The following is a 7919-nucleotide window of genomic DNA, read 5'->3' on the forward strand; positions in this document are numbered from 1 at the left end:
AAAAAAACGGATCTGCGTTGTATCTGCCCAGTGCTGCATCATTGTTCTCGGTCACTGCCTGGCCTTTGCATTTAGTACATCAGAAGAGTTTAACCTCCAGGATGTGCGTGTGTACGTGTTACACGGTTTACGTGTCAAACTGCGACGCACAAAAACAAACTCAATATATTAGTCAATCACGCTTGTGGGCCTTAAAATAACAAAACATTATCTGGCACTTTTCAGCAAATGGCTCTTGTGCCTACGGTGGCTTGGAGATGTTAACTACCTCACCTGGTATGCAGGAGGTCATGGGTTCGACACCTGCTATATATTTGGAGTTTGCGGTGTCTCTCTCCCCGCGGTCGCGTTGATTTTTCTCTGGGTCCTCCGGTTCTTTCCCTCCACATTTAGAATCAACGTGCGTTTTTGAGGAGTATTTGGCTGATTTCGATGTCCACGTGATGATAAGCCACTTCGTTGGGCTATCGTTTTTGTTCGCTAGGTCTCTTTTGAAAAAGAGCAACATAGCAGTTCAGTGGGCCTTACCTGGTACAATAAAAAATAATTGTTGAGTTTGTTTTAATATCATCCACATGGTGTGATGAAGGCTGTGAGGCAGTGATATTCCTCATCGGGGAAAACCCTGATGATATAACCCTCATGGTATAACCCTCATGGTATAACCCTCATGGTATAACCCTCATGGTATAACCCTCATGGTATAACCCTCATGGTATAACCTTATTCTATAACCCTCATGGTATAACCCTCATGGTATAACCCTGATGGTATAACCCTCATGGTATAACCCTGATGGTATAACCCTGATGACATAACCCTGATGGTATAACCCTGATGGTATAACCCTGATGGTATAACCCTCATGGTATAACCCTGATGGTATAACCCTCATGGTATAACCCTCATGGTATAACCCTGATGACATAACCCTGATGGTATAACCCTGATGGTAAAACCCTGATGATATAACCCTCATGGTATAACCCTGATAACATAACCCTGATGGTATAACCCTAATGGTATAACCCTGATAACATAACCCTGATGGTATAACCCTCATGGTGTAACCCTCATGGTATAACCCTCATGGTATAACCCTGATGACATAACCCTGATGGTATAACCCTGATGGTATAACCCTCATGGTATAACCCTGATAACATAACCCTCATGGTATAACCCTGATGGTATATCCCTCATGGTATAACCCTCATGGTATAACTTCCCCTGGTCCAAAACAGAAAGCCAGCGGCTCCCACGGAAACTGTCAAGTGTGTGTCTTGGATCCTCACAATGATGTTAACTCCTGACAGTCGCAGGCTTTTGGTTCCACGGCAATCACAACATTCTCAGATTTCCATCTTTCTTTCTTAGGCAGACAATTGTTGGCGAGGGATATGACGACCTTGATTTTGTTTCCCAACCTTCGATTGATCAAGATCTTGACTTCATTTGTGCTATGCTGTTGCGACTGAAACGTGGGTCGCTTAAACCGGGGTCTGATCTTTTAGGGCGATATTGCATTATAAATTAAAGTATAATTCCAACGCATGGCATTCATGCTTGTGCATTTCTCATTCCTTATTTGGATAAGAACTCAAATATTTTTTTATTTGACCAGGTGAAGCCCACTGAGCTATGTAGCTCTTTTTCAGAAGTGACTTGGCCAACAAATGATAGCCAACGAAGTGGCTTATCACGTGGACATGTACAGCAGCCAAACACTCTAAACGTGTGGTGTTCATTCTAAATGTGGAGGGAAAACCCAGAGGGCCCGTAGGAAAATCCACGGGACCTCGGAGAGAGAGAGAGACACAAACTCCAAATATAGAGACATCGGGGTCGGGATCGAACCCACGACCTCCTGTATACCAGGCAAGGTGGTTAACAATCTCGCCAACTGAGTGCAGTTTTACTGGTGGCTCCCGTGTTTCGCTTTGTTCTTGACCTCGGTTACCCATCCCACGCTTTCCGCTTTGACGAGCTCACTCTGTGTTGGTAGCGGACGTGCCCTTTGTCTTGGATAGGCATCGCCTTGGGGGACAACAAGCGTCAAGTAAAGTTTCTTGAATATGTCAGCTTCTTTATTTACACCCTCAAAGGTGCGTACGGTCCAGCGGTCTACGCGTTGGGAGATCTTCAACGGCCCTTCACATCTCCCGGCTCCCCTCCTTCGGGAACTCCATTTCGGCCGTCAAATCCATTGAAAAACACCCTGCGCATTCGCGTTTGAATTCTCCAACCAATCCCCTCCGACTACTCGCCGATCGAACAGAAGACCATCGATCCATCCCGTGTCTGTTCCGCATGACCGATCAGGATCATCCCGCAACAGCGATCATCCAACTTAGAGCGGTCGATTCAAATGGATGCGTTTTGTTACACTGGTAGAATGTAATCACGAAAGGCATAATAGCACAGGCAAAATGAGTAATGGTAAGATTCAATAACATCTGGAGAAGCAAGCAAATCTGCTATAAGACCAAACTGAACATCTTAAAAACATGCGCGTTCAGTACAGCTTTGTATGCCTGCGAGACTTGAACATTACAAAAGACTGACAGAGATCAAATATCGTCCCTCTAAATGTATTGCTACAGAAGGATACTGCTGCGTCGAAGCTGGACCCGAACAGTGATCAACGTCGAAGTAAGAAAGAGGTTGCACATAGAAGAAGACAACCTGATGATGATGCAGGCAGTGATGAGAAGGAAACTGGCACTATTTGGACACACGTGTAGGATGAACAACAACAAGAACATTTAAAGTGTGTTGTTGTTGTTGTACGGAAAAATGTAAGGAACAGGAAAGAGAGGAAGGCCTCACAGAGAATGTCTTGCTGACGACATTAGAGATTGGTGCCAGAAAGACGTGGCCACTACTTGAGCACATTGGCATGAGACAGAGGAAAGTGGAAACACGTGACGACATGTGCAGTGGACACCTACGGGCTATTTGCCCCGTGGACCGTGATGATGATGATGGTGAATAATGGATCATGATGATGAATAATGGATCGTGATGATGATGGATAATGGATCGTGATGATGACGGTGAATAATGGATTGTGATGATGATGAATAATGGATCGTGATGATGGATAATGGATCGTGATGATGATGATGAATAATGGATCGTGATGATGGATAATGGATCGTGATGATGATGGATAATGGATCGTGATGATGGTGAATAATGGATCGTGATGATGATGATGAATAATGGATCGTGATGATGGATAATGGATCGTGATGATGATGATGATGAATAATGAATCATGATGATGAATAATGGATCGTGATGATGATGGATAATGGATCGTGATGATGACGGTGAATAATGGATTGTGATGATGATGATGAATAATGGATCGTGATGATGGATAATGGATCGTGATGATGATGGATAATGGATCGTGATGATGATGGTGAATAATGGATCGTGATGATGATGAATAATGGATCGTGATGATGGATAATGGATCGTGATGATGATGATGATGATGAATAATGGATCGTGATGATGGATAATGGATCGTGATGATGATGATGATGAATAATGGATCGTGATGATGGATAATGGATCGTGATGATGATGGATAATGGATCGTGATGATGGTGAATAATGGATCGTGATGATGATGATGATGATGAATAATGGATCGTGATGATGGATAATGGATCGTGATGATGATGATGAATAATGGATCATGATGATGAATAATGGATCGTGATGATAATGGATAATGGATCGTGATGATGACGGTGAATAATGGATTGTGATGATGATGAATAATGGATCGTGATGATGGATAATGGATCGTGATGATGATGATGAATAATGGATCGTGATGATGGATAATGGATCGTGATGATGATGGATAATGGATCGTGATGATGGTGAATAATGGATCGTGATGATGATGATGAATAATGGATCGTGATGATGGATAATGGATCGTGATGATGATGATGATGAATAATGAATCATGATGATGAATAATGGATCGTGATGATGATGGATAATGGATCGTGATGATGACGGTGAATAATGGATTGTGATGATGATGATGAATAATGGATCGTGATGATGGATAATGGATCGTGATGATGATGATGATGAATAATGGATCGTGATGATGGATAATGGATCGTGATGATGATGGATAATGGATCGTGATGATGATGGTGAATAATGGATCGTGATGATGATGAATAATGGATCGTGATGATGGATAATGGATCGTGATGATGATGATGAATAATGGATCGTGATGATGGATAATGGATCGTGATGATGATGATGATGAATAATGGATCGTGATGATGGATAATGGATCGTGATGATGATGGATAATGGATCGTGATGATGGTGAATAATGGATCGTGATGATGATGATGATGAATAATGGATCGTGATGATGGATAATGGATCGTGATGATGATGATGAATAATGGATCATGATGATGAATAATGGATCGTGATGATGATGGATAATGGATCGTGATGATGACGGTGAATAATGGATTGTGATGATGATGATGAATAATGGATCGTGATGATGGATAATGGATCGTGATGATGATGATGATGATGATGATGAATAATGGATCGTGATGATGGATAATGGATCGTGATGATGATGGATAATGGATCGTGATGATGATGGTGAATAATGGATCGTGATGATGATGATGAATAATGGATCGTGATGATGAATAATGGATCGTGATGATGATGATGAATAATGAATCGTGATGATGGATAATGGATCGTGATGATGATGGATAATGGATCGTGATGGTGATGATGAATAATGGATCGTGATGATGATGAATAATGGATCGTGATGATGATGGTGAATAATGGATCGTGATGATGATGGTGAATAATGGATCGTGATGATGATGATGAATAATGGATCGTGATGATGGATAATGGATCGTGATGATGATGATGAATAATGGATCGTGATGATGATGATGATGGTGAATAATGGATCGTGATGATGATGGATAATGGATCTGATGATGATGGTGAATAATGGATTGTGATGATGATGGTGAATAATGGATCGTGATGATGATGAATAATGGATCGTGATGATGATGGATAATGGATCGTGATGATGATGGTGATGATGAATAATGGATTGTGATGATGATGGTGAATAATGGATCGTGATGATGATGATGGTGAATAATGGATCGTGATGATGATGGTGAATAATGGATCGTGATGATGATGATGAATAATGGATCGTGATGATGAATAATGGATCGTGATGATGATGATGAATAATGAATCGTGATGATGGATAATGGATCGTGATGATGATGGATAATGGATCGTGATGGTGATGATGAATAATGGATCGTGATGATGATGAATAATGGATCGTGATGATGATGGTGAATAATGGATCGTGATGATGATGGTGAATAATGGATCGTGATGATGATGATGAATAATGGATCGTGATGATGGATAATGGATCGTGATGATGATGATGAATAATGGATCGTGATGATGATGATGATGGTGAATAATGGATCGTGATGATGATGGATAATGGATCTGATGATGATGGTGAATAATGGATTGTGATGATGATGGTGAATAATGGATCGTGATGATGATGAATAATGGATCGTGATGATGATGGTGATGATGAATAATGGATTGTGATGATGATGGTGAATAATGGATCGTGATGATGATGATGGTGAATAATGGATCGTGATGATGATGGTGAATAATGGATCGTGATGATGATGGTGAATAATGGATCGTGATGATGATGATGAATAATGGATTGTGATGATGATGGTGAATAATGGATCGTGATGATGATGATGGATAATGGATCGCCTGCGGCGTCTTCACGCAAGGTGGCTCAGAACGCCCGCCATCCCCCCACTGGCCCACATCAGTACAGTCGCTTCTATAAAGCGGTGGAAGTTGCGTTCCTGAAGAACACCGCGTTATGGAAGAAAATCTCGTTACAATCAAGATATAGTATGAGGGTAACGCACAGTCTGCGATAACGCGTGAGATGCACACGCAGGCTGAGCAAAGCCTGAGGCTCTGTGGGTAGCGTCAAGAGGCATGGACCAGCCGTGTGCCACGATGCTGCGCCGAGGCGGCTGTACGGCCGCTTATTCCTCCCCGCGCTGCGACGTAGTTCCTTTCGCTCGATCGCGTTATATCCAATTCGCACCGGCGTTATGAAGAGACGTGTTCCCTTAATATGTCCATCGCGTCATACCCAATTCCCGTATTGAAAACACGCGGCGTTTTAGGAAAACGGAATGTACAGTCTAGGGAATGTGGACCTTATAAACAAACTTCGCTTACAAAATTGCGACGAAATTAATTGGTGGGTGTCCATTTCTACTGTGCTACAGATAGGCATGTGAAGAGGTACCTGATAGTAGCTCCTGTATTGAGTGTCAGCCACACTCTGAGTTAAATTAGAACAAGTCGCTGGACACAAGACAATACTTTCCCAAATGCAATATGCCCGCAACATGTTAGATTTTTTTTACTTTTAATATTAATTAATTTGTTAAAAAGGGGGTTGTATGGTAATGATCAGCTTATTTTAGGTGACTTATCGTGTGCCTATTCTAAAACTGGTCACCAGAAAAACAAATCTCATCAGGCCCCATGGTGTAAAGTAGACTCGCCAACCCATATTAACTTTAAAATCGAGATTCCCGGCATGCCCTAACTCTATATATATCAGGCCCTAACTTTAAAATCTAAATTCTCATGAGGCCCCATGGTGTAAAATAGATTCTCCAACCCGCATAGACTCTATTTCTCTGGCATGTGTTATGAAAAATGGCCATTCAATGCATTAAAACCTCACGAATTATGTTTTTTTCCCGATCAGGCCAACAAAGTGTTTGCTTTTGCACCACTGCCAACGCAGCGCCACCGGCTGACATCTAACAGAGAGGCAACTTGCACTTAAACATTTGGCAGTTCAGCACTTCTTAAATCAAGACTGACTGCTGGTGAGACACTGTTGTTGTACCGGGCCCAGAGTTTGCTTCTGTCTAAGCAGCGCGACTGATGAGCAATGGACTCGCGAGAAGGTGCGTGGCTGACGGCAAGTCAAAAACGTACTCTTAATTTTAATGAAGTGGGGCAGATACGCGAAACATTTATTCTGCTGAAGACACACGGAGACAATAGCCAGGGGGGGGGGCCTAGAGAGACAATAGACAGGGAGGGGCCTAGAGAGACACAGAGACAATAGCCAGGGGGGGGCTAGAGAGACAATAGCCAGGGGGGGGGGCCTAGAGGCACAATAGACAGGGAGGGGCCTAGAGAGACACGGAGACAATAGACAGGGAGGGGCCTAGAGAGACAATAGACAGGGAGGGGCCGAGAGAGACACAGAGACAATAGACAGGGAGGGGCCTAGAGAGACAATAGACAGGGAGGGGCCTAGAGACAATGGACAGGGAGGGGCCTAGAGAAACACGGAGACAATAGCCAGGGAGGGGCCTAGAGAGACAATAGACAGGGAGGGGCCTAGAGAGACACGGAGACAATGGACAGGGAGGGGCCTAGAGAGACAATAGACATGGAGGGGCCTAGAGACAATGGACAGGGAGGGGCCTAGAGAGACAATGGACAGGGAGGGTTTAGAGAGACAATGGACAGGGAGGGGCTTAGAGAGACAATAGACCGGGGGGGGGGGGGCCTAAAGAGACAATGGGCAGGGAGGGTTTAGAGAGACAATGGACAGGGAGGGTTTAGAGAGACAATGGACAGGGAGGGGCTTAGAGAGACAATGGACAGGGAGGGGCTTAGAGAGACAATAGACCGGGGGGGGCCTAAAGAGACAATGGGCAGGGAGGGTTTAGAGAGACAATGGACAGGGAGGGTTTAAAGAGACAAAG

Source organism: Lampetra planeri, chromosome 50 (genome assembly GCF_965212315.1).
Source record: "Lampetra planeri chromosome 50, kcLamPlan1.2.h2, whole genome shotgun sequence".
NCBI classification, from domain to species: domain Eukaryota; kingdom Metazoa; phylum Chordata; class Hyperoartia; order Petromyzontiformes; family Petromyzontidae; genus Lampetra; species Lampetra planeri.